At 37.6% G+C, this 27,329-nt stretch overlaps 1 protein-coding gene across 21 annotated transcripts in view; it reads right to left on the minus strand.

The window, feature by feature from the left end:
- Positions 1 to 27,329, minus strand: part of SATB2 (SATB homeobox 2) — a 225,522-nt gene that overhangs the window by 174,597 nt on the left and 23,596 nt on the right. For all 21 annotated transcript variants that reach the window (XM_086897150.1, XM_086897170.1, XM_086897166.1 and 18 more), the window contains one exon: positions 13,071 to 13,199. The gene's annotated coding sequence lies outside the window, so the exon portion shown is untranslated. The remainder of the gene's footprint in view (positions 1 to 13,070; positions 13,200 to 27,329) is intronic.

The following is a 27,329-nucleotide window of genomic DNA, read 5'->3' on the forward strand; positions in this document are numbered from 1 at the left end:
TAAAATCTTGCCTTTACACAGGCCAAGCCTTCTATAAGGGAGAATAAATACTGCTTGGACTATGAGGATGGGGAAACTGGACCTTGCTCTCTCTTCTGTAGGAACCAGTTAAAAGTTGTGTTTAAATTTTTGGCTTAACCCCTAACCATATTTCTTGCCTCAGTTTAGTAGATACTAATCAGAGAAATCCAGTTGAAAGAGTCCATCATAATCGTTTAGTTGTGCATCCCTCTTCCTGGGCTAGTGTGAAGGGTATGACAGCCTGTCCAGCAAGGGGAACCACAAGCTGAGTACTGCTGCTATTAAAGTGACCCTGGCTTTTTTTGGGTAACAGTAATCAGGTCCATCACCATCTTTCTTTATCCATCAGGAGTTGCTACTGAGGTCCAGACTTTCATACATAAAGAACTGATGCAGGAAGTCCCTTTCTGTCATGGCGTTAAACCTTCACCAGAGTTCTGTGCAGCCTCCAAACTAAGGAGCTCACAAACTGCTGGTGTATCTTCAGGTAATCTGTTAGGCAAGAACTCCATATCCATGCTTCCATAAGCAAAGTCTACGTCATCTTTCATTCACTCTTCACATCTCCAGGAGATTACATCCAGAAGCTGGGCTTGTGATATGACATATTTTAATGTAGAATCACTGCGGTATGATCCCCAATGTGATTAGCACAGCCCAGCCTTAGTTGGGATAGATTACTCCTATTAGTTTCCAACTGATCCTGGAACACAAGTATTACATCTGATTTTAATGAAACGCAAGACTTTGTTGTTTCCAGTCAGCTAATGAAGCAGTTGAACCTTCTCATGACTTGCTGTAATTTTACCAAAGGCTGTGCATTATCATGAACAATGCCAACCTCTTTACAAGATGTAAAGTTAATCCTCCAGTACCTGTGTATTGACATGTTTGGAAATGTAAACTGAGGAGCGAAAAGAAATCAGTGCTACCCTGGTGAAATGTGAACATGCCTGGCACAGCAGCTTTCATACAATATGCTGTGGCAGCCTCTTGGTTACATGTAACTTTGTGTTAACAGGAAAAGTCACTTTAAAATATGTTTTGTTCATGAAAGCCTCAAGCACATACACAAGTTAATCACATTTTAAAAGATCATGTTAAAGTACTTGTAAAAAACAGAAGTGTATTATGAGGAAAAAAAAAATCAAGGTGGCAATATTACCAAGGAATTTCTTGCTCCCAACAGCTTTTTCAAAGACTCTGGCAAGATGCTGTACTTTCAAAACTAAAAGCTATTTCCATTGGGTGGCTTGTTTCCTGGCTTCTGTAAAACAGCTTGGTGGTCCTGGGACAGCTCTTACTGGATTAATGTTCTTCACACAAAAGCCACGACTCTAACTGGCATTAACTATAATTGGCATTAACTGTTCCCTGCTTTGGCAGCCTCATCTGAGAAACCAAAAATCAAATCCACAATGTAGATTGAATTGCCCTTAATGACCCTTCCACACCAGGGTTAAGGGCATGCTGAGGGTTAGGAAATGTTTTTGTCTGCTGAGGCAGGCAGAGAACTGCGGTTTCTTCACCTGTCCAGTCTGCAGAGAGATTAAAGGTCTACTAAGTGATCAGTCAAAAGACAGAGCACCAACAGATCCTCTTTGGAAAAATGGGGCATTTTAGTGGCAAACATTGGGAAACCTCTCTCTGCCACTGAACTGCAAGGCGGTCTTTGTCATATCAATCTCTGTGCCTTCTGGCATTGGTACACCTGTTTTAAAACATCATCTCTCTGGCAAAGTATCCACAGATGGAAGTGGCTGTTTAAGTACCAGCAAATTTTACTACACATTTTCTCAAAGTTTAGAAACCTTATAACCCTTGGGGCAGGAGCGTGGGAATAGCAAGCATCCTGTGTAAAGTAACCCTGTTCCTGCTTACAAACCAGTACAAATTTGAAAGACTTCATTCTTTGTTTCTCTTTTCCCATTTCATTTTTTTTAACTTGTGGGCAAAGGTATCTGTGCAGGTCTTTTCCATACCTTTAAAGATCCCCCAAGGGGTCCACAGTTCAAAGGCTGACAAGCATAAAGCACAGACCTGCAATAAAGCCTTACTGACAGAAGGAGCAGTAGTGAATGAAGCTGGACTGGGTGCATTCTGGCCCAAGACTGCAGCTATGTCTTTTGTAGCTGCACTGGTGGCTGATAGCCACTGCTGCCAATGGTTTGCCTTTTACAGTAAGAAAACTCTAACCATGGAAAGTATTTTAAAACCACAGCGACTTTCTCCTTCCTGCTGAGTTAGGGAGGAACTACATAAGTTCTGTGACACCAAGGAAGCAGTACAGAACCATTCTGCCAAAAAACATGACCTCCATATTAGCCTTAGTCCACTGATTTCATACAGGCCCCAAGCCCATAAATGTTGACCCTGGATTTTGGAGGGTTTCCAGTGAGAACAAACAGCCTGTACTCTCAGTTCTCTTCCCACCCAGATAAACAGTTCTATACTAGTATTCAGTAAGACTTTAACCACAGCCTCATAACTATATACTTTCCTTTTAAAAACCCTACATTTTTCAACAACAGCACAGTTAAGAACTACTCCTTCAAATGAGTTAAGAGCATTAGCAGATGGAAAATCCAAATGCTGTTACATACAAAAGATAGAGGCAAGGTTCATGCATCCTTGCATCAGAAATTTGAATATATGGCTTTGATCAGTCTTCTTATGCCTTCATACTCAATATCATTCAAAAAATACTTGTAAATGCAGTATGAACAACTGTCCATCTTGCCTGCCCTGTATTTTCAGAGACAAACGTAAATACTAACTCCCCAGCCACTAAGTCTAACTAGTAATTTCAAGCAAACCATCTGTTGTCAACTACTCATTTGTATGGCCATGTCACCAAGGATCTCAAAGTACGAGATCACTGTTGTGTTAGGTTTTAAACTGGTACAGAAGGAAATAACTTGCTTCAAGGAATTTCAAGGATGTAGCTATGCTCTTTTAAAACTTCACAACCTTCTTAAGCTTCCATAGCTGTAACCTTGTGGCTATTTTTTAAGGCCAGCTAACCAACTCCTATTTAAATCAAAATCACCAGCGCAACTCTATATGCCAAGCTGGATACCCTTTCAGTGCTGCGGTCTGTCTCCTGCTGTGTCATCCCATTTGGAAATAAGAAGGGAAGTTGGTCTGGAATAGATCATGTCCCTCTACTGTGAGCGTTTGGGGGTAAAAGAGATAATTATGAAGGAATTAGCTTCATAATATTACAGGGATTGGGGACTACAGACAGAAGGAAACTTGTAAATATTGTTGATTTATCAGCACTTAGGATTGTCCTCCTCACCATTAAGTTCACAATTCCCCTTCTCCATAATTGAGGACATTATGTTTCTGTAAATTGGTTAAAGTACTCCAGCCATTTCTGTCTTATATTCATTATATTGAATGCATTTATATTCATTCTCTCTCTCTACAAATGTGGTGGAAGTATTTTTTTCAAATTTTCCACAGTCACATTTGTGCTGAGGTCTGCTATGGAACAACATGAAATTTTCAAAGTAGAATTCTCTCAAACTTTGAAGTCCCTAAAAAACATCTCCAGACAACTAGCTTATAACCAAGTCTTTCTTATACCATAATTATTTTCCTTTTGGGATTAGGAATGCTTCCTTTTTCTCCTCTGACCCATTTTATGGTACTTGTTTTGTTGCTTTCTGATAAATACAAATATGTAGAAATAAAACCACATATTTACAATAAAAGGACATACATTTAGTTCATAAAACTAGTACAAAAATGGCAAGCCTCTCATGACACCCTGCAGACATTTGTCTACATAATTATGGGTATTTAGATGGCGCTTTCTGTGGCAGCAAAGCACAAAAGCTGCCATCTCACTGTTCCTACACAGCTTCAAACACACAAGATACTATAAATAATAATGGCTGGTACTCCTTGTCAGCAGTGGCAGACAAGAGTTTCTCCTTTTGACTTCTAGTGCTCTTGCGGCTGTGAAGTTCAGCCTTTGCAAGGGTTATCTTCCTACAGAGGAAACAAAGCAACCTAAGATTGCTGCTCCTTTGGGGTTCACTTTTCTCTAGCCAGCTTGATATAGGCCACTTCAAGTTTAATTAAAACATCTCAAATTAATTTCTGGCACTTTGTAGTATAAACTGAATTAAAATATGTTAAGAAACCTTGCACCATAAAACTGATAAATTAATGAGTGGAAGAATAGTAGCATGTGTGCGTGAAAAAAGGATTCCAGATCCATTATCTGGTAGTCCTGAGGGCTGCAGGCAGTAAAGTGTTCTCTTTGACTGCATCTCTCAAAAGCCTGATCATTGCTTATTCAAAGTTCTTTTTCTTGACTGATCAGTACTATTCCCTGGTAAGGAGTAACAGAATGGGTGAGGCTGGAAGGCACCTCAGGATATCACCAAGTCCAACACTGCTTCTCCACTAAGCAAGGCCAACAGAGCAGGTTGCCTAGGATCTTTTCCTGAGACAGAAATACTTCCTTTTTTTCTGCCACTAGAAAAAGCCACAGGATTCCAACAAAAAAGGAAGAAAGACTTTGTAAGCCTTAACCTTAACCTAAGCTCTCTTTATGAATCTGTGGGTTGGGGAAGTGACTGTTCTTTTCCACTCATTCTGCTGCAGGTCAATACTCTGATGTCCACTCCAAACACAGTGAGCAGTACTGATAACACAAACTGTGTCAAAGCTGTTAGCAAGAAATCAATAAAGCTCCTTATGCTTAAGGCCATGAGAGACACAGAAGTCAAGTGGATAAAGCTGAGCACTCAGAAGCCTGTTGATTAGTGTTCTGTTCCCAGTTCATATCAAGTTACTTTAAAAAAATGTGCTGCACTGTAGAGTGTTTTGAGATCCTGTGAATAAAATGGTCCTCAGTCCCATTCAGACACACAGGAATTCACAGCAGGTCATGAAGTGCTGCTAAAACTACTTGCACCCCTGAAATCATGATGCATGTGCCAATTTTTTAAACTGTGCTTATTATCAGATTATACAAAATTACATGCAGAGAAAATTACACTTCATTAGTTAATTCAGCATAAATTATGCCAGACTGCTCAGGAAGATAATTCCTAAAGAATGCTACTGTTGTTATAGTCCAAAAAGCCAATCCAGCCCATCTTCAGCAAGCTTTAGAATAAACCTAGAAAAGTGCTGTTTTCTTGAACGTGGATAATTTTTATGTCCAATTTATTTGTTTGTATCTCATTTATTAGGCTGTTTCACCAAAGATGCATTATATTGCCAAAGTACCAAAATATAATGATCCTTAAAACAATAGTAACTGACTGGTGATACCCTCATGCAGCAGCTGCTGATAGATTATGTACTTGAAAAGAAACGCTGTAGACAAAAATCTAATACCAACAACTATAAACACAGAAGTTACCATTAATAAGACAAACACTTCAGGAAATTAACAACAAGGGGAGACACTTATTTTGGTTATAATAACTTTTCATCAAACAATACTGGCTTTCAAAAACAATTTGTAAGTAACCTCTATTCCTCACATATTCATTAAACTAGACTATACAGCTAAACTGTGTGCTAAGCAAGCAGTTGTGGGAAGGGTCTGGTTAGGTCAAAGCAGTCTAGCTAGATTTTTTCCCCCCTCTAGTTTTTAGTAATTTCCTTGAATACTAAAGAAAGCACAGCAACTGCTCTTGAAAGAAAGATTCAGAGGCCTTTTGTTTGTAAGTGGATTTTCAAGATTCAGAGAAGTTTGACTTTTTTTAGGATAAAAAAATGAACAGGCTGATTTTTGAATTCAAGTCAGCAGCCTACAGGAAAGAAATATATCACGCTAGAAATATATCATGAACAGTAAACTGATTGCATTTCATAAGCTGGAAAGTGCTTCCATGTGAATTCCTCCTGCTTTGTTGTGAATGGGACAAATGGAAAGCTACTTCCAAATTTCATCTGACCTACCATTTGTTCTAAACATGCTTATGCAGTGCCTCAGAATGGAACTTACAAAGCAGATTTAAAAATTATTAACTTCCTGCCTCCTAAAAAATGTAGTTAAGTGACAAGCAGGCAATTTCCAAAGACCCTATTAACTGAGAATGGTCAAATTAAAAAAGAGAATAATAAAAGTTCCTTCAGTGTCATTTCTTCTGACAGGCACATCCAAATTGTGATACCAGTATAACCTTTATGCTGAGACGGAACAGGAGGTCATAATATTACATTTTTTTCAGCAAAGCAGAAGATTAAATCTTTCCCAGTAATATGTGTAACATTTAAATGTAAATAAATAAATATGCCAGCAGTGAAATGAGTACAGGAGACAAGTTTGCAGGGTTCTCTGACTGATAAGGAACTTATCTATGTTGAAATTAAAGCAGATGATCCTTTTTTCACTATTTTATATAGACTCATTCAGACAGTACTAGCCTTCACTATACTATTCACTATGTATACTAGCAATGATACAGCACATCTTCTCATGATAAAATATATTAAAAAAATTTGTAAAATAAGTAATACATAAAGATATGAAAAAGTGTCTGATAGCTTGCTTGCTCTATTGCTTTATAAGATAATTTTTTTCTGAGAAGAGATAATTTTCAGTGTCAAATGATGAGTACCCTTGTTGGATAACCACAGAATTGCCTTTATAGAAGCTATTTGTATTATTGTATACTTAAAACAGCTCAAGCTAGTTACCAGTTTTAGCCAAAAAACAGCAATGTTCTTTTAATAGGTAACTTCATCAGGTTAAGAGAGTCTGTTGTGATTATACCACCTCCAGGGTTCATCACACAAGTTCCTCATGCTAGAAAGTGTTTTGATGCCCACATTTAACAATATTCATCATGGTTCATCATAAAGTTCAGTTGGGAGGTGGCTACAATAGGTCAGGATATGCTGGCTTAAGGATTTTAACTAATTGTTTAAAACTGTGGACAGAAATGGGGTCATTTAATTAAAAGTTTGAATGAGAAATTTCAGGTGACTAAAATAATGACCGAAATAAAGTTCATATAAGCACAGTGCACACATTTTCTTTAGATGATGGATCTGCAGCATATTTTCCAGGGAGTGCAGCACAGAAGAAACACAGTAGGAATGCAATGGCTGGACTAAAAAAAAGCCATTACTGTTACTATCCTCTGAGCAAGAGGGCTTATTTTACTTTAATAATGACACAAATAGTGTGTTTGAATATTTTGTGTTTCTGTAATTGATTACTGACAATGTATTATAGAATTCTGTAGCTGCAAAGGGTTGCTGTGAATTACTGCTTAAAAAACCAGCACAGTCTGTGAAGCAAAAGATGGAATGACAACATTGTAACCACAAGGACGTCACATTTTGAAAGCAAACTCATACAGACCCTCACTACTGTGAGGATGTCCCTCACAACAGTTAGTGAATGCCCAATGCCAAGCAGTCACAGGATTAAGTTAGGCATAGTCAGTGAAAGGACCAATGATTAAGGACAATAAAAATGAGTATTAAAAAGTGCTAAAAATTGGCTTGTCACTCATAAATCCCACTCCTGCAAAAACTTTTTAGTCTAGGCAATTTTCTCCACTTCAAAGGTAGAGAAAAAAAACACCACTTGTGGTAATCATAAGAACATACAGAAATACCAAATATTTCCAAGGGAGTTAGGCAGGCAAGTGTTACCACAGCAGTATATGGAAAGAGGAACAACTACATATCTTTCCAGATCTTCTCAAAGCAAGGTAAACCAAATGGCTGACACAAGACCTCCTTAGAGCTTTTGATTGAGTGTCATTGTAGAATCAGAAGAGTTCGCGCCTAATAGAACAGCAGTATTTTTAATACTAAAAGCAGAGAGGTGCTTTTCGCTCAAGCAGTGTGGAGGGGAAGAAAGAGAAATGGGGTGTGCATATTTCTGCAACCTTAATTTGGTCTAAACCAATGGACTAAATTCTGAGCCAGGAAATACCTTGAGTAGCCTACCTAATAGAAATTTGCTGTTAACTACTCCTTTTTGTTTACAGCAAGAAGTGATGTGTTAGGAGATTTCAATCACAGCACAACTCCAACAGTGGCTGCAGGTTCATCCATTACCACCTTCCTGCATTTTTGTTGCATACCATCAGGAAGGTGTTCCCAATAAGGATAAACCATGGGCCGATTTTTTAAATCTAATTCATAGTTTAAACTATACTGCTTCCTGATATAATTTTTTCCATCTCCTTTCTCATAATACCTTTAAAAGATTTGTAGACTTGTCTCCCCAACACAAGTGTTGCCTAGAAGGTTTTTTACATAGTTGTTAAGCTTTAATGCTTCTAGTAGTCAGTTGGAATTTAATTATAGCAACTATCCAAATAAATCTGATTCTGTAGATTAAACAGCAGTAACTCTTAAGTAAAGAATATTTTAATATTCTCCCCTTTTGTCTGTCATACATAAGCATTACTTGGAACACTAAAAACCTTGCAAAACATGTCGTTTCCCTGGGATCATTTGGGTTAGAAAGAACTTCAGGAGGTCTCTAGTCCAACCTCCTGCTCAAAGTAGGCCTAGATATGATGAAATCAGATCTAATTGGGATAGATTCACAATTGCCCATTTTTTAAATCATGATGCCTGGAGCCTTGACACAGGGCAGGAACAGGGTGATTAATGGCTGGTGGCAGTGAGCATTGTGCCTTTAAGCAGAGTGGGTGTTCTAATTCCAACCAGCATGGACTAAGGAAACTGGTGTTATAGAATGATCATTTGGGGTTAACGTATGATATTTGGAACATCTGAAACCTGTTATTTTTCCTAGCTGAGGTTTATCCTGAAGCTTCATAAACTTTCCATTTTAAATTACAGAGCTTCCTTTTTTAACTATAATAAACTTTTATCTTAAAATGGTGTGTGCCTTTTAATCATTCCAAAGTATTTACTTTAATTAGGTTTTAAAAACCCTGCAGAAGACAGCACTGTTCTTAATTTTGGCTTGTGAGAGTTTGCTCTGCATTCAGCTAGCAGCAGTTCCTAATACCCCTGCTGAACGTCAGCCAAACAGAGCATTTGAGGCAAAGCAAGATGGCGTGAATTCAAAAAAGAATACTTGTTTTCATGAAAACTTTGGTCCAGTTTCATGGCATTAGCTATAATCCACTGGTTTAGTAGAAGAAAAGAGTTTTCATCTTTCTTTCTCTGCAGACATGCAGCATGTGGCGTTCTTACAGTGTCAATGTTTTCCTTGGTTTTCCCATGCTTCATTAAAGATTTGAAGTTCAGAAATCCTGAGAATCCCCAACCTAGCAAAAACCCCTGGGAGCTGCAAACACTTACCCCTTAGCAAATATGGTTCAAATGATATGTCTAACCAGAACAAAAAAAAATAACTTGGGGTCAGGGAATAAAAAAGGTTGTTATCTGGGGTTGCTGGAACTTCTTGCCTGAGGCTGTAATAGTTTCTAACCTGAGACTACAACAGCAGCAAAAACAATATATCTAAGATTTAAACTGAGGTTATCAGTTAAATTACAGATAATTGAGTAGTTCAAAGCAAGCACTCTACCCCAAGATAAAAACCAAGATGCCTTCTTTTTCTGGTATTTTAAATCAAGGTAGTTAACCTAGTCTGAGTTAGCATAGGCTACAGAAAATTTTACAGGTGTCAGACTTTTCTATCCAAGCTCCCACAATAGTTCTGTCCCTTTTCTGGTGTGGGGTCTTGCACACAAAGCCTGAGATGGGAGCACAACTATGGGTCGAGTTAATTTCTGCATCACTTTCTTACTGAACCTGAAGTTCTCATACTGAACTAACTGCTGGCCACAGCCAGAGGTATGGAGATGAACATGAAGAGGTGTGGAACTAGTGTTCTCCTGTTCATTCTGAAGAGATAATCTAGCAAAGAAAAACTACTACTGCTTTTTCTTTAGGATACTTTTCAGTGAGCCAGAATAACTAGAAGTCATCAACTCTTGCAGAACCATTTTGTAAGAATTTTCTATTACTCCAGCTGTACAAGCAGAAAGCCTCTCTATCTGCAGATACTCTCTGATATAAACAAAAGAGAATGTTGTTTCCTCCAGTTCTTTTCAGGAATATTATAAGAAAGGATATCAACACAGCAAGGCCTATTAGCTCTTACCCTTCTCCCACTCAATGAATCTGAAACTTCACAGGCTTCAAAAACAGATTTCTTGCAAATTGAACTGAGGAGCAGGGTTGTCAATGTTCAAGCACAGGGATGAGAGAGTGCTTACTTTGGCTGGGTTATAGGCCTTGGCCCTCAAAAGGAGGAAGTGGGAATCAAAATACCTTAATTTAGGGACCAACTTAATGTAAGGGTCACAGAGTTATTGTGTTTCCCTGGAATGCTACTGCTTGAAAAATAGATGCTTGTAATGTAGATTCCTGGGTTTTAGATTGCCCTATATTCAATGGTATGTAAGATTTCTGCATTAGAATTAGCCTTTTTTTCAGTTAGTCTTTGTTCTTGTCTGTGCTCTTAGATGTCAGTTCTGCACAGGAATAATGAGGCTAATAAAGCTCAAGGAGGTATGCTTGCCTAGTGTCATTTAAGAATTCCAGAAAGTGAATCATATTATTTATTAATCTGGCCTCTAGTCCTAATTTAGACTCAGAACAATAGAGTTCTCACCTAAAAAGAGCTAACGTAGCCCTTGGACGATATGACTTAAAGTAGACTTTTAACTGAAGGGTAAGAAACATCCAAATAAATCACACATTCTGAAAACGCCAACCTGACTTTTTCTTCCAAATTTTGCTGAGCTGAGGCTAAACATGCTCTCACTACCACTAGTGCGAAGTCGCAGTTTGCACTAGCCTAAGCAATATAAGGACACACTGAATTTTATACACATCATTTACTTCAGCATGCCAGCATGGAACTACTGAAATACATAACAATTGCTATGTGCTTAAGCATCTTGCAGTGCAAGAACCAAAATAGAGCTGCATGCCACTAAGGTCACAGACTTTTAAACAGATTCAACCTGATAAGCTGCAAAATTAATTAATGGGTTCTGATTTCTTTTTCTATTATGTGAATATGCTTCTCTTGCAGTGTGCAAACACGTGAAACTAAATATCTTACCAATAATATAATTTATAATAATTCCTTTAGAAACTGTGCAGCATATCCCTTTTGTCCATGTGGAAAGTGCAGATGAGGAAGACTTTTTTGACAATGACTAGTACCTTCAAACAAATTTAATTCACATCAACCATGCAATGCCTGAGACAATCATCGAAAAAATACTATCATCATGTTTTCTTCTGTAGTTTTTTCTCAAAATTTAAAGCAGCACTGAGTTACTCAACAGAAAGGAAACAAAGAGAAGATGCTGATAACAGAGTGGAAAGAGGCTGAAAGGAGACTAGTTTTGTTCTCTGCTTCTGAGAATTATCAACAGAAGATTCTCAGCTGTAGAAATTAATTTTTGTCCTATTTATTATGTAAGACATCTCAGATTGGTCTTCAAAATACTCTTTCAGGTATTTTTTTACTATTGAACTTTCCTGGAGGAGGCAACTGAAACCAGAATTGGGTCCTCTCTACAAAAAGAATTCATAGAATTTTTGCATGACAAAAGTGATGGTTTAGTGGCATTACAACATCTTTCACTTCTTCCTTGCAGACATATATATAGTGTTCACAAGAACATTGCTAGAAAGCAACAGGACTACGAATGCTCAAGTCATTCCAGGGTTCAGCAGGTAAATGGTCAGAAGAGGGAACCCTGCCAAATTACTTAAGTGATGAGGCACACCAAATTTCAACTACTTTTAACAGTAGCTATCCTTGGAAATTAACAAGTAATTCACAGGCTGAAACACATTTAAAACAAAAAAATCAATCAGGGAAGTTCAAGTAATTAAAACAGTAAAGTCTGCTCTTGGAAACTTCAATCTGAAGTTACAGCAACTCATGTTTCATTTGTTCCAATTGAATTCAAAGGGTGAAATGTCATTTGCAGTGTCTTTTTGTAGGATCCTTAAAACTAGAAAATTTTCATAACCCCAGTGACTTCAGGGAACTCTTGGACTTATCTTGGCTTCCACAGAACCACCTGATCACCTGATCTTAGACAGCAGTTGATTCACTGCCAATTTTTATTGTGCTTTTATGAATAATATATAAGCACTTTGAGTTACAAGTAGGCACTATTTGTTACACTGAAATAAATAGAAATAATAAGAGCAATTTGGCACTTTTCTTTTACTATGAAGTAGTATATAATTATAAGTCATTGGGAAATTCTAAGAGAAGCAATTTGGAACAAATGTTGCTTAAACTAATGTTTAATATTTAGACTACTGGGTCAACAGAAGGAGTTACAAAAGTCATTTATGGTAGCTAATTGAAGCCTATGAAAACTATATTTATATTCAGTGGTGCTCCCCTTTTTCATCTAATGAGCTTACTGATCTATAGATTCACTATTTGATCAGTGCATCTGGCTCCACAGACTTCATGGTTTGCAAGCCACAACTTACTAATAAGCACCCTGCTGCCTGTTTGCTAAACAGATCAGTGCTGGCAGGCACCCAAAACTCTAGCCTTTGAAACTTGGAGCTTTTTTGACTTGCCCAACCTATTGTGTGGCAAGAAAGACAATAAACTATGAACCTCATAAATGCTGAGCAATTAAACATAAGTTAGTAATAGAGTTGTGGTAACAGAGACTGCTTACCTCAATCCAATATATGCCTCATTTGTTCTTTGTGTCATTCCTGCTAAAAGCCAACCATAAGCAGTTTGCTCAAACCCTAATGGTTGAGATTTCCTTGTAAACAAGATGGTGGCCACCTACTAAGGGAACGCCATCATCCAAGTAGCAGTAGGATTTTGCTTTCAGCAAAAATTTTATGTTTTCATATTCAGCAACAAAAGAATTTGCTCAAGTTCCCAATCTTCATGTTTTAGCACACTGAGAGAACTTCCACTGCAGACTGAAGTTCAACTGCAAGAGCTGAATGCCTCCCTTTGCTTCTCTAGAGAAAAAGTGATTTACTTATGGAAACATGTTTTCAGAATCAACAGTTCTTCTTTAAAACTGATGAGCATCAGATCAGTGTGGTTAGTGACTCACCCCAGTTTGAGAACGAATCATACAAGAGTCAGATTCTGGTTTCATGACTAGGCACTGCTCTAAGCATCCAGGAGTGAAATCTTCATCTCTGCATGAATCAGTTCTGCCTTGGTCTGACCATTATATAGTCTAGTTAAAAAAAAAAAAAAAAAGGAAAAATTATCATCAGCTGCTCTAGGGACTGCAAAGTTGTTTAGGGAAAAACACTCATGTAAAAAAGTTAATTTGGCCTTTTCAAGATTTCAACTCAAAAATAGTTGTGACCTGTGAAGTACATTCAGTGTAGGTATTTTGGAGGAGCTACTAGAGGATAGAAAAAGGCAGGAAAATCTTCCTGAACTGCTATCCTTATAAATATACTTTGTTCTTGATTAAAAAACAAACGAAATAACAAAATACAGGAGAGAGGGAAGTCTCCCATATGTAAAAGCTCAATTTCTAAGCATTGAAGTTATTAGTTTTTAGCTGGATATTTGGTCAGATATTTTTCATATATTTATGAACTATATTTGGTGCCCAGGGAACACCTTTGGAAGGAGAAGGGTTAGCACTGTGTGCTAACCTTAGTATTTTAAACAAAATCTGTTGAAAATTCTGCTTTCTTCAGACAAGATCAATAAGACTGCTCTTTGCAAAAAAAGCAATTGTTCTTCATCCAGTCCAATGTTTCCCTTTGAAGCTAAACAACTACATTCTTAAAGTATAAAGGCAATCTAAATTCTATTCATAACCAGAAGACCCATTAGCCTGAATTTTCTAATTAAATTACTAAAATATTTTCAGCATCTGTTTAGTGAGTGTGGCCATAGAAAAAGACCTCTACCACAGCAGACCTTTATTTAATATATTTGTTCTATGTCCTGGGCTTGTAGGGTTCCACATACAACGGTGCACATTTCAAACATGTCACTCTAGGATGAGAGGCTGTTTTGTTTCAGCAATGTCCCTCTATGGGAAAGTAAGGGGTATAAAAGGGCACAGGTATTTTCTTCTGGCTTATACTGGAAATCCTATTAGCTGAAAAGTTAAAATGAGTTGCTCATTTATATACATCCCCAAAGTACACATTGTCTGGGGAGCTCCTGGACTGGAACAGAAGATGATTATGTCTGTGTGTGTTAGCAGAACAACAGTTTGTCACATAAGCTTACAGCTCCATAGAGAACATTCATTCTACCGTTGTATTTCAAATGCTGACCCAGAGAGGCCCCTGCAGGGATGGGGAGAGTGGTGCATAACCCAAATCATTCCATTTCAGTGCCTCCTTTAAAAAGGTCAACAGTGCCCTTTACAGGGGAAGTTTAAAGGGCATACACATTATTGCTAAAAACAGGACAGAAGCTATCCAACAACAAGCAGCTAATAACCAGTTTGAGTGAGTACTAATCTTGGTTGGATACAAACCTGCAACATACAGGGGAAATATTACCATGCAATATCAACCCCCAGAGAGCTTGGACCCTCCCCAAAATCTCTTCATTTAGATATTGCTGATCTAAGTTTTCTTCACAGTACTAGTATCCTTATTTTCATAGAAAGCAAAATTATCTGTAATGTCTTCATGTCTCACATGAAACAATCTATCCATAATGTTAATTGCTTGGATTTTACTCTGCCAGCAGCCCAGTCACTAGAGAAAAACAAGTAATCAATTTCCTTATTTGAAAGCCAGAAGCATATAATGTTTATTAATAGAGAGCATGGTTTACATAGATTTTACTGTTATTGACCATAAAATGTTGTATACTATAAGCAAGGGTAAAATTTCTAACTAATTAGCCTGTGAAGATCATATTTAATGGAGTATATAAACTTAGGCTCTTTACAAATCTTTAGGGTCTTTTTCATTAAGCGTATGCACATGTAGTCTTTATGCTGAAACAGGATTTTGACACAATTCAAGGTTAAATAATGCACCTTGAGATTCACAAAATAGAAGACCTGTTCCAGTTCTTTTAGCCTGTAACAAGGAATCAACTGAAATATCATGCATCTTCCTTAGCCAAGGAACTCTAAATACATCCAGGGAAAAAAAGCTATAATCATCCAGATACCTTAAAATTGTTGTCAGCAGGAAAAAAAATACTGTTTTCAATACCCACTTTTATCTCCTGGTGCCCTGATTCAGAATACAATTTGTTAACTCCTACAAGAAAAGCCCCTGCAGATGTTTTGCCTGGATCATCTATTGCCACTGTGCAGGCTGACAGCCTGGCTGTACTGATGACCTAATGATTCAGACTTCCTCTGGCAGTTCTCCTCTCAGCAAAACACTCCAGTATACACAGAAGCATCACTGACATCAGTAGAACTTGTACATAAATTTGCAAGCACCTTGTTTAAGTACAATCATGTGGTAAAATGACTAAATCTGAAATGGGCCCATTCCACTGTGACGGAATGAGTATGGCTGTGGGCAGCGAGGTGAGGAATGGCTAACCTAACAATTCAGTTACAGTGAATAAACTATACTCAGTGCAGTCCTTGGACAGTCAAAACTTTGAGCAAATTTCCTTAAGCCATAATTACACAAGTACTTGCCCTTTTTAGTCCAAATCTTGCATTTGACTCAACCCTGGATCCAAAGCAACTAGATTCATCAGCAACCAATGTCCTTGAGTTCTCCTTTTAACTGAGATCCTTGGGACCAGTGTGTCATCACCTGTATCAATATCTAGTTTGTATAACCTGTGACTTCAGTAGCATTTCAGCCACAAAACACTCAGTTTTTGATCCTTTTTTTCATTTTGTTCTATTTCAAAGTACCTGTAAATAGAAGGCCGTAGGTGTCATAATAACTAAGGTGTGGTAATCAATATTCTGAGAAATGTACTACTATGAGAAGATAACAAATATGTTATTGCAGAGACACTGTAATACTCAATTGTGAATTAAGGATTTGATCTGTTACAATATCAGAATACAAGCTTATCAACTGCATTTGTGTCACCTTCTGGAGCCTCTCCCGTTTGTACTGAAATCCTTAAATTAAATGTGTTCCCACTTGTTTAGGTTGATGCTGCCCTCTACTGAACATAGTAGACCATGACAATCACTACCCAGAAACTTCAGGACCCTCAGAAAGAAGGCAATTAGTTATACAACAATCTCCAAATAAGAAAAAACCCAAAAAACGTTTCCTTTTTAATCTCACATAACTCAAATTTAATCGGCATTTATTAGAAAGGACTAAGCTAAGAAACTATTTGCAGTCCAATTTGCAGCTGGAATGTAAACCTTTGAAACATCCAGAATCTGAGTTTCTCATTCACCCAAGAATTTAAACTGAAACTGACTTGTATGAATGCTAATCATAATTTGAAAGTGCCTCACTCAAATTTTTAGAGGATTCTTTTTTGGCCCCAGACTGACACTATTACTTCCTTAGTGGCTCTTTGATCACTCAAAGCAGACCACTGCATTTTTAGAAGTAATTGTTAATGTATGCAATTCTTCCCTTAAAAAGGTACTATGAAAGTTTTACCTGTGTTCACACCCTCCAAGGTTTCCTTGGGTTTCATATGCAAACAAACTGATAATATGCCAAAGTCACCGAGATTCTTATGCCCTGGGCTACATAGTCATGGGAGCTATTCATAAAGCACACAAATATTTTTATTCTGGTGGGCTCGGCCTCATAATAATCCCAATGCTTACTTATCTCTTTGTAGCAGTTTCTTCACAGCAAGCGCTTGGAGGAGCAGACCTCTACACTGCCAGCAATGGAATATTGTATTTTTAGGGCAGTAAAATAGCTAAGTGCAGTTCACATGACCAAATGCCTGCCCAGACCAGTAAAGATAAAAAGGAAATAGTCTTGCTTAAAAATGGTCTTATTTCACTAGTGTTAAGCTATTATCATATTAAATGCGTTAATATCCTGTTTGCCCCACATCACTAACTTTATTCTTAAGCAATACAGACAAGTGCCTCAGCACTTTCTTATGCTCTGCATTAATTTAAAAATGAAACTTTAATTCTAATTTTTACTATTTTTCCTAATTAACTATTATTTCAGTATGAAGCATTATCTGCTTTCTTCAGGATATAAATTCATCATGATATATGTAGCAAAAACTGATAAATTCTTGAAGTCCACTCCAATGCTAACAAGAGCTAAAATCAAACAGTGCAAAGTCGCTTTTGTGGATTTAAGAAAAAGGAGGATAAATACAGAATAATTACAATTCTTTGACACTAACAAGATTGTGTGCATTCAAATAGTTAACCATCTGCAGCCAGAAATTTGTTGAAGTAACTCAGAAGGGAATTGCTTACCAAAAGAAATGGAGCAGAGATCTGAAATTGTTCAGCTCTCTGATATGAGAAATAAATGAAAGTAAGAGCGGTTTCTCTACTTCTTTGCCCATGGAGTTAAATGTGGGACCACACAGACTGACATAATAAAAGCCACCTGATACCTGGCCTAAGGCACTGATTATTAATATATTAAAGCTCCTTGCCCAAGCAGTAACTTTGTAATAAAGACAGTACATCAACTGGAAGTCAAAAGGGCCTACCCATTAGGCAGAGTATGTGGATGTGCCTGCAATTTTGCACATACAGCCTGTTTTAACAAAAATGCCAGAATTGTGTCAGAGCCCATTTATTTCACTTATAATACCTCCTATTATAAGTCTCAATAGGACTGAAAGATCACTGTTAATATTCAAGACTGATTTGCAAACCACCTACAGTGAGTGTTTAATGCCCAGTTTCTATTCATCTCAATGGGATTTCAATTCAAGCATACTTTAAGTAGCACAGGAAAGCTCAGCCCAAATCTCCGGCCCATTTTGGGCCCATTTGAAACTTGCATCCTCTCCAAAGAGACCTTGATTGGGATTTATAATTAATCCTACTACATGGGCCAAATGACACTGGCAATTTCTCAGACAATTCCCTATAGCTCCTCAAGTTCATCAAATCAGATCTTCAGACTGATGGTGAATTATTTAAGCACCACACCAGAGCCAGCACATCACAGGGGCTTCAATAGCTTCTATTTGTGTTCTGAATACGCCCATAGCAGCTGTTAAAGTGTGAATAATGATTTCCATAGAGACCTTCTTTGCCTTCCTGTACTAAGCAAAAGCTGGAAGAACGAAAACAAACTGGGTGTTCTATGATTTGCACATCTCAACCTTAAGAGTGATAACAATCACCATTGGAAGCATTTCTTCACCAGGGAATGCCATGATCTTACAAGCCCCTGTGAGGAGCAGCACTGAGCACCTGAAAAGGAGTCAGGTCAAAGTAACCACTTGGCACACTACAATCAGTAGGATTTTCCATGAAAAGAGCAATGTCAGTCAACATTTTCAAAATATGTTCTTGCCCATCATGTTTCAGTATCAAAAATTACTTGATGTAGAAGTGCTATTTTTTTCATATATCATATGAAAACAGAATAAATTTGGTTCAAAAATGTTCATTCACTGCTAACAGAACTCAAAAACTCAAATTTATTCAAAACTGCTTTGCAAGTATATTTTAAAAGCCTACTGTAGTTAAGGAATAATATGAAAAATTAAGAAACTTTAAAGTAATAAAAACACAAAGTGAAAAGAGTGCAAAATTTTAGCAAATATATTTTAGAAGTTGTGAAGTGAACTTTGAAATACTTTAAAAACAAGAATGTGTTAAAAGCTTTGATTCATTTTTGCAATATACTCTGTTGAACGGATAGTCTAAGGAAAATAGTAGGTAACCTCAAGCAGCTTTAGAATTCACCGATTTGGATTAATGGTCTGTTTCACAAAAACTCCCCAACGCAAACAATATAACATCTTCAACCTACTGATTGCAGAGAATGTTGCCAGCAAAACTAGTTCATGCGAACTACATAAATATTGTTTCACTTTGCATGCGCTTCAGGCAGACATTAAGCAAGTTGATAAAAGGTAAACACTAAAGGTGAAGCTTTGGCTGTACGGAGATGAAGAGCCAGTTTCATGAATGACTGTAATGAAGGCAAGATTTCGTCAAATGGATATATAAATCTTGTTATCATCTCTGGTCCTTTTGCCATACAAACCTAGATCCAAAAATGACCAGTGAAAAATACGTCCTTTTTCCTCGCCACCCCGCTCATGTGAAAATAACTTTATAAAAGTCATTTTATGAAGTCATAAAAAGGAGGCCTCCCAAACCTATTCCCCACTCCATCGGTATCTGTCAGTCCTTCTCCCTACCTCCTTGTTTTTATGAAAGCAGACCAGCAGTAGGAGTCAGAGGGAATTTACCACTTCCTTTCATGGAAACAAAGTTCCGTCCTCAATCCCTTCATTGCCTGTCAAGTTTTCAAAGAAGTGTTGCTAGAGGCAGGAATACTTTAAAAAAGCCCAGCAGATTTCTAAAGTCAGCTTTAAAAGTGTCCTTTAAGAGCTTCCCTGAGGTGTTTATGGCTTATATTGCTCAATTAGCTATTTTATATTGCAGTATTTTCTTCAAAAGCAATCTTTGACTAATTGTAAATTCTTAAAAATAAGTTTCACATTTTAAAAGTCCTACTTTTACAGCTGCAATAAAGTCCTTTAGGGCACATATTAGGGGCCACAATGGCACATGACTGGACTTCAACACTCACCCCATCATCATGATGGGTGTCTCCAGCTAATTTCTGTACCTAGTAACAAGCTGATGTTAGCACCTGTTCTCACAAAATGGATTTTAATAGAAATGGGGCCAAGCTGAATGCATCTGGGGAAGTTCAGTTCTGAGGGCTGGCTGAGTCCCTCAAACACGAGAAGGTTTTATAAAATCTCAGTGTGCACAGATTCCAGGATTTAGTGGTTTTGTCACTGAACTTCAGTTAACAAACTACTTGAATGGCTAGCCCAAAATACATTTCATTCTCCATATACACTGGACAGGTAAGCATGAATGCCAAAAAACTGGAAGTAGCTAAAGTTCTGAATCTTTAAAGGCAGTCAGCCCCAGCACCTATCTCTTGGGATAAATGTTTCCAAGTTGAGTTCAGTTTTGAAATAATTCTGTTGATTTTCTATATGGTGCTTTTACTTGACTATAATAGAATAGTACTGTAATGGAAGAACTAAAATTTTGTAATGTCTCAATTAGAAATTAATGTTCTCCCTAGAGTCACTTGTGTTACAACAATATGCAAATATATATTGCAGAAGCCTTACATTCATCTGAAACAGTCTAATTTAGTTTGCATAAAGAAAACTTTTCCACCTTCCTTTTCTTCTGCTCACATAAATAAAGCTCACAGCTGTTATGCTCACAGAGAGTTAAGGAAAGATTTGCCTTGACTGAAATTATTTCTTAATACTTCCATATTGCACTGTTTGGAGTATCAATAGATCACTTTTACTTATGCCTGTTAGTTTCCATTTTGATATGCATGTATTTTATTACACAGACTATACTTTATACGCTCTTCTCACTGAGCTTACACAAATGAGAAGTCAACATCCTTCAGCCTGAGCTGCATGGCAGAACTGGGGCTCTCATGCAGTACAGCAGGCAAACACATCCTGACTTCTAAAGCCAAGGGCACTCACACTGACACAGCTCAACTATGCCCCTAGTTTCCCCTTGCTCTGTATATTGGTAAAGTCAGATTTGTGCTACACCTCTGCTTATCAACTGGCACTGCATAAACACCTGAGCTCTCTGAGTGACATTTGTTATCAGAGTGAAACAAAATATTTATCTCGTTCAATTATAAACATTCAGAATACAACTCTAGCTGTAAGAGGTCTATTACAAATAATAAACCGATATTCATTATATGGCAAATTTCCCAGATAAGACCAAAAATAATTTTATTAATAGTACTGTGGCATAGTAAAATATTTACATGATAAAATATTAATACCCATCTAAAGAAAAAATAAAATGTGGAAATGAGGCAAGTCTCACTGAACATGAGGTAATGACCTGTATTTTCTAAAGTCTAGGATTCAGGGTAGCACCCATAACCAGTGTATGAAAAGCCAGAGCACTGCAACTGAGAGATGAACACAAAACCTGAAATGTCCAGAGATTTATGCTAGCCTATCCCAATCCCTTTCATAAAATCCCTCTTTTCATGTAGTATGTGACTGACAATAAGAAAAATGGTGGATCACTCATCAATAACATACCAATTCCCCAAAATCCAGACTTTTACAGAAGCTTAGTTTTGAAGAGGCTAGTTATGAATTTCACAGTTAAGTATATATATTTATGCAAGCCTCCCCACTAATGTTCTATGGTGTTCTTCTGTAGCAGAGAAGACTAATTGCCATCAGACCGTGCACTGTGGTCTGGAAGAAGACAAAATAAATAATCAAGATCCTTCCTCCTCCTGTTCTTGAAAACTCACAAGTGAAGTGGCAGAGTTGCTGAACCAAATGAATGGAGCAGCACAATCACCCAAATACACACACACCAAGAGAACGAAGTAATGCTTTGCTCCTCAGCTCACGTTAACCTGCATAGATCCAATACAGTTGAAAAAGCTGACACTGATTTTTGTCAGCTGAAATTCTGCTCTGAACCTTAAAGTAGCTTGAGAACATGGCTGAATATCAGATGCCTTCAATTTAAGGTGCCTACCATTGTCCAGCTCTTTATTAGAAAGCTCTATTCCTTGAGTAACTGAACACTGTTTTATAAAACTGATATATACAGTGGTGGTGCTTGGAGAGATCTAAATGTATTACCCAACTTAATATCAATGGTCAAAAAACATGGACTCTCCCTGAAGGTAAAGAACACCTTCTTAATGAAAAAAAAAGCTTGCAATAATCTTAGATCCATCTTCAATTTAGACCTTGTATTTTCCCCTGTTGTCAGAGTTTCAATCACCTTTGCTATGAGCTCTGGGTTTCAATTTACAGAGCATTAGCCCTAGGCTCCTCATCAGCATCTTCAGGTCTACTGGGACATGCATTCCAAAATACTGAGCAGTTGGAAGAACAAATCAAAATTAACAAATCCTGAGTGACAAAGCAGACCAGTTGCTCAAGGAAATGAGGGGTTTCCTCAAAATTTAAGAGTCCCATGTAGATCCAAAACCATAGAGGCCAAAACAGTCTGAATATGTTGACAAGAAACTGTTCCTAAGAGAGAATATCTACCAGTTAATTCAGATAAGCAGCCAACAAAGCCTACAAGGGAAGACTAAAAATACTGAAAAACAAAAGCATTCAGATGCAGGCATCAAAATTATAGGTATACAGAGATTCTATGAATTTCTGTAGCTAGTATTATTACATGCCACAAACAGTGCAGATAATATGCATTACAGTAGGAAGCATGTAAACAAGAATCACAAGAGCCACTGCAAACAAAGGTGATTAGATCTCAGCTAGATTCTCTCTGCAAGCAGCCTTCCTAAAACAAAGGTGAATGCCTTGAAGCAAAGCCTTACATTCCTGTTTCCCTATCTCACTCCTTGTAAACCTGTTTTCCAGTCCAGCATACTACTCCAAGCACTCAAAGGATAATTTGCAGTGTGCTCCTTCTTGGCACTGACTGCACATGGCAGCTGCAAAGCTTGTAGTCAGTGAATTTTGCAGCTGGTCTGGTAGCAGTTGGCAAAAACCTAGTGTCCAGATGGACACTAAATTTGCATTATTTATAATGCTTCAAAAGTGAATAAACCTATATGAAAGTGACTTATGAGGATGTTTTTTTAGGGATTTCTTTCTGACAGTTCTGAAGCCACTTTCATCCAAGCAATGCTTAGATGCTGAAAGATACTGGGACTTAGGAAAAAGTTCTACAGCTCTTGATCACTGTTAACCCTTATATAACACACATGTGGAAGAAAAGGTAAATCCTTCATTATTGACAGATTATGACCTACAAGTTAATAGACACATTTATAACTGCAGTGCTTGTTTTCAACAGCATATATTGTACAAGGAATTGCCTGCTGAAGTTTTCCTGTTTGCAGTGTGAAAGAATGGAGAAGAAGCATTTGTAGTTTTCAAATCAAAAAGTAAACAGTCCCTAGAAGGGCAAGCCACTAGGACAGGCATCCTGATTTTGGCTGTGAGAGAGTTAATTTTCTTCTTAGCTGGCACAGAGCTGTGTTTTGAACTCAGCATGACAATAACACTGATAACACACTGAGGTTTTGGTTGTTGCTAGGTAGTGCATATTCAAATCAAGGACACTTCAGTTCCTCATGATCTGCCTGTGAGGAGATGCACAAGAAGCTGTGAGGGAGCATGGCCAGAGGGATATTCCATATCATAGAACACCATGCCTGGTATAGAAATTGGGGGATTGGCCAAGAGGGTCTGATCACTGCTCAGGGATGGGCTGGGCATTAGCCAGGAGGTGGTAAACAACTGTGTTGAGCAACTCTTGTTTCTTTCATGTTTTATTCTCTCTCTCCTTTTCATTGCCATTATGATTATCATTAGAATAGTTAAGTTTTTCCTTGTTCCAGGTATTAAACTTTACATAACCCACAAGTTGTACATTTTTCCTGACTGACCTCCCCATGGTGGGTGGCCACTTTTTGCATAGTACTTAGTTTCCAGCTGAGGTTAAACCACCAGAGGCCAGTGCCTGATGTGATAGGAAGAGCTACATTGCACCAGACAACATGAATTTTCTATAGTGTTCGCATCTCCCAGCCAGCTTTGAAAATTACCCTTTATCACATAGATGGTAAGGCCCACAATATCTTCTGTTCTTCAGAATTCACAGAAAACAGTAATTCTTTATGTTGAAAATCCTTCAACTGTTCAAAACTGAGACAAAAGAGGGTAATGGAGAATGACCAGGCATGTCCTTTTTCTGAACAACTTGAAGAGAAAAATAATATCTTTTGTTTTGAAACCAATAAACTTTAAAAATAAGGTAATACTCATTTCTATCTTCAGTTCTCAGCATTTCAGGACTGTCATTATACAATCCATTTTACTAATATAGGCTTTCAAAAATCTGAACTAAAATGCTCTGAAAACAGGTCTCTGGGAGATCGCTTTTGTTGCTACAGAATGACAAAGCAAGATTTCCTTAGGCCCAAGCAGTAGAACAACCAAGCACATTATCTTTTTCTGAAGCTACTGTCAGATCAGGCCATTGATACTGCTTCAGTCCCTTCTCAATACCAGCTATGAGTACATCATCATTTGTATCTTTTTTATTCTCTCCTCATTCTGTTGAGGAGATAAAGCATAATAATAAGACTTTCAAGCAGGTGAACTGGCCATTTAGAGTACACCACCACAAAACTCCCTAGTATTTTGACAGCATAAGTAGACCAAGGTATTTTAGCACTCCCAGGTTGCTTGCCTTACAAATTACTCATTCCTCCATTCCACATCATTAAACACCTGATTCTGTTCACTGAAAAGAGCACAAGCTTCACAGGGAGAAAAATTATTAAATCAGCCATGGCAGCTTTGCTATAGACTCACTTATTCAGAATAAATAGAGTGCCAGTCACAAGTCCAACAGGTTATAGGTGAACAACACATCTCAAGTAGCAGCTGTTAATCACAGTTAAATAGCTGTTTGATGGAGGTGACATTTCCAGTCTAACAATAAGGCACTTCTGTCTGATTCTACAGATTCTGATTCTACAGCTAGCAACAACTATTTCTATCTTCACATTACTGAAAGGTGCAGCAACAGAAAAAAACTCGAAAATGCTTAACAATAATGGTATTGTGCATTGAAGGATGCAGCACTGGATTGCTGTTAAGCTTCCATTTGGAAAAATAATGCTATAAATACAAAATGTGCACTGAAAAGCACAACTTAGTTACAGTAGCACAAAGGAAGGACCAGGGAGATTTCAAGAATCCATTAAAACCAGATCCCAAATTAAGAATTTGGACCAAGTTTCTAATCCTTCCAAGATACTAAAGTGCATGACTCAAAGCCTTTGGAAGACAAATTTCTTCAATTTATTTCTTCAAGCTACATGGCTTAGGATTACACCTCAAGTCACAGACTCCAGCTGGCTTTCCCATAAGGCAAAGATTTGCCTTCATATACAGAAGGGCATGGCAGTCCAACATGAGCCAAGGCAAATCCCTCAAAAACACCAGATCTCCCATTCTACTGTCACACCATTACTGAGAAAATCCTGCAAAAACACATTGCCACTGTGGGAAATATGCAACAGCAGCAAAGTTAAGACCACTGCTCTCATGTTATGAAATTGTAATGTTTCTTTACAAAATTAAAATTATTTTCAAACTTTAGTGTATGGTACCAAATTGAGCAATTGAGAACAAATGAAGAATTGATCCAAGATTTGAATTGTGAGCAAAGGTATAGGACAAACAACGCATAAAAAATGAGGAAAAGAAAGAGCTCTAGAGACAAGTGTAGTCTCAATAACCTCTAGGTTCATGATTGAGTGGGGAAGAAAAAAATATTTCCTGAGGTGGTAGCTAAAAGAGGGTCTGTTTAGCTCAAGGAAGTTACCTCCTGTTTGCCTACTCCTTTGTTCTGAAAAGCAGGACTTGCCCTTGCCTCTGAAAGGATATTATAGCAATAGGATTTTGGGAGCATTTTTTGCAATCTCCAGACTATTTTTTGTCTCTGTCCTATTAATTGAAGAGTTTTTTGGAAATGATTCAGCATTCATTGTCACTTCCAACACACTGACTGTTGATGATCTCTACAGTGCAGAGACAAACTGTATCATTTGAATACAAATGAAACAGTGTAAGCTCATGAGTGGTTTTGAATGCTCTTTTAGTAATTCAAAAGTTAGTACATAAGATTACTATATGAGACATTTCTTGGAGCTTGCATTGCTGCACAAGAGTTATTTTGTGAACAACAACCCAAGCATTTGGCATGACATCCAAATGAAGACAAGGCCTTCAGCCAGTATAATGCATCTCATCTCCATCAGCTTTGTGCTACAGTATCACCTGCCCTTTGACAGTCTGTATAAATAGAGCAGCACATGATTTCTCATTTGGATTAAGAAAATTATACTGGATGACCACAGAGACATTGTCTTCTATTTCAAAATTAAACTGTAAGCAGAGTTTATGCATAAGAATGCCCTTACTGTAGATGCATCAATTGTCACTCTCAACACATGGTTTACATTTGGCACAGCAACAATACAAAAGTGTTTACAAAATGGATTGGAGCCAACAGATGGCTCCTCCAAGCCATCAGTATCAGAATCATACTCAGTTCCCACTCTTTTCCAGAAAAAGTCTGGGAAAACAGATTGGGATGATGCCTGAGTACATACACGTGGTGATTTATATCTGGTTTTGTATGTATGTGCATATATAGGCAAGTAAGTCTGTGTATAATCATGTACACAGGAGAAATACACAGTGCTCAGGTATCTGGGCTATCTATCAGGTATCTATTCAGCTGTCTAGGACCCTCCCAAAAACAAACTTTATGCAAAGATTTATATTCTAGTCAGTAGAGATATTTTATTAAAAGAAAATGTTATTTGGGTAAGATGTCTTGTAACTACATATTCTGGTTTCTGCTAACAGGGTATTCCACTTTTACAGACAAGTTTTTCTGTTTCCTATCTTGTCTAAAGGCCTGCCAGGGCAGGGCAGCAACACCAGCTACGCTTAGGCTGAGCTGGAGGAGGCTGCTAAGCCATTCTTAGAAAGAGGTCAGCAAGAGGCACTTCTAAGATGCATGGCAAAAGCAGAGGCCAAACGATGGAAGTTTTGATCAGGTGACTGCTACTTCCCATGCTTCAGAAAATAATTTCTCTGGCATTGTCATGGGTAAATGTCTTCATTCTGACAGAAAAGAGCAGCTTTTATTCTTAAAAAAATTCAGTAGCTGAATTTCCCCCTTTTTTTTCTGTGCTGATCATCACTCTTAATGCTAGAAAAAAAACATGTGCCTTATTTATAAAGCAAATATTGTCAGACATGACTTCTTGAGATGACCACTTGCATGCTTCCAGCTGGAGCCCATTTCTCTCCTAAATGCCATCAATAATAACAGGACCCATCCTATACATGTGATTCTTGCTAGAGTACATATGGTTCTCTTGAAATTGTTCCTTGATTAAATCACTGATATTTACAACACCACACATCTGTATCATAAACCACCAGAAAAACAGAGTGTGCACTGCAGATATTTTTACAGATAAAATGCATATCAATTCCAAAAAGCCCAACAACAAACAAGTTTAGAAATAGGCAAGTCTGAAGGGTTTCCATTTCAGACCTTAAAAATGGTTTCTATTTTTAACCTTACAAAGGTCAACCACACCACACCAACAGACTTTTGCTTAGCTTAATCTCCAAGATTCCCAGCTGCAGCTGA

The sequence above is a fragment of the Cyanistes caeruleus genome, chromosome 7 (genome assembly GCF_971803275.1).
Source record: "Cyanistes caeruleus chromosome 7, bCyaCae1.hap1.1, whole genome shotgun sequence".
Lineage (NCBI taxonomy): Eukaryota > Metazoa > Chordata > Aves > Passeriformes > Paridae > Cyanistes > Cyanistes caeruleus.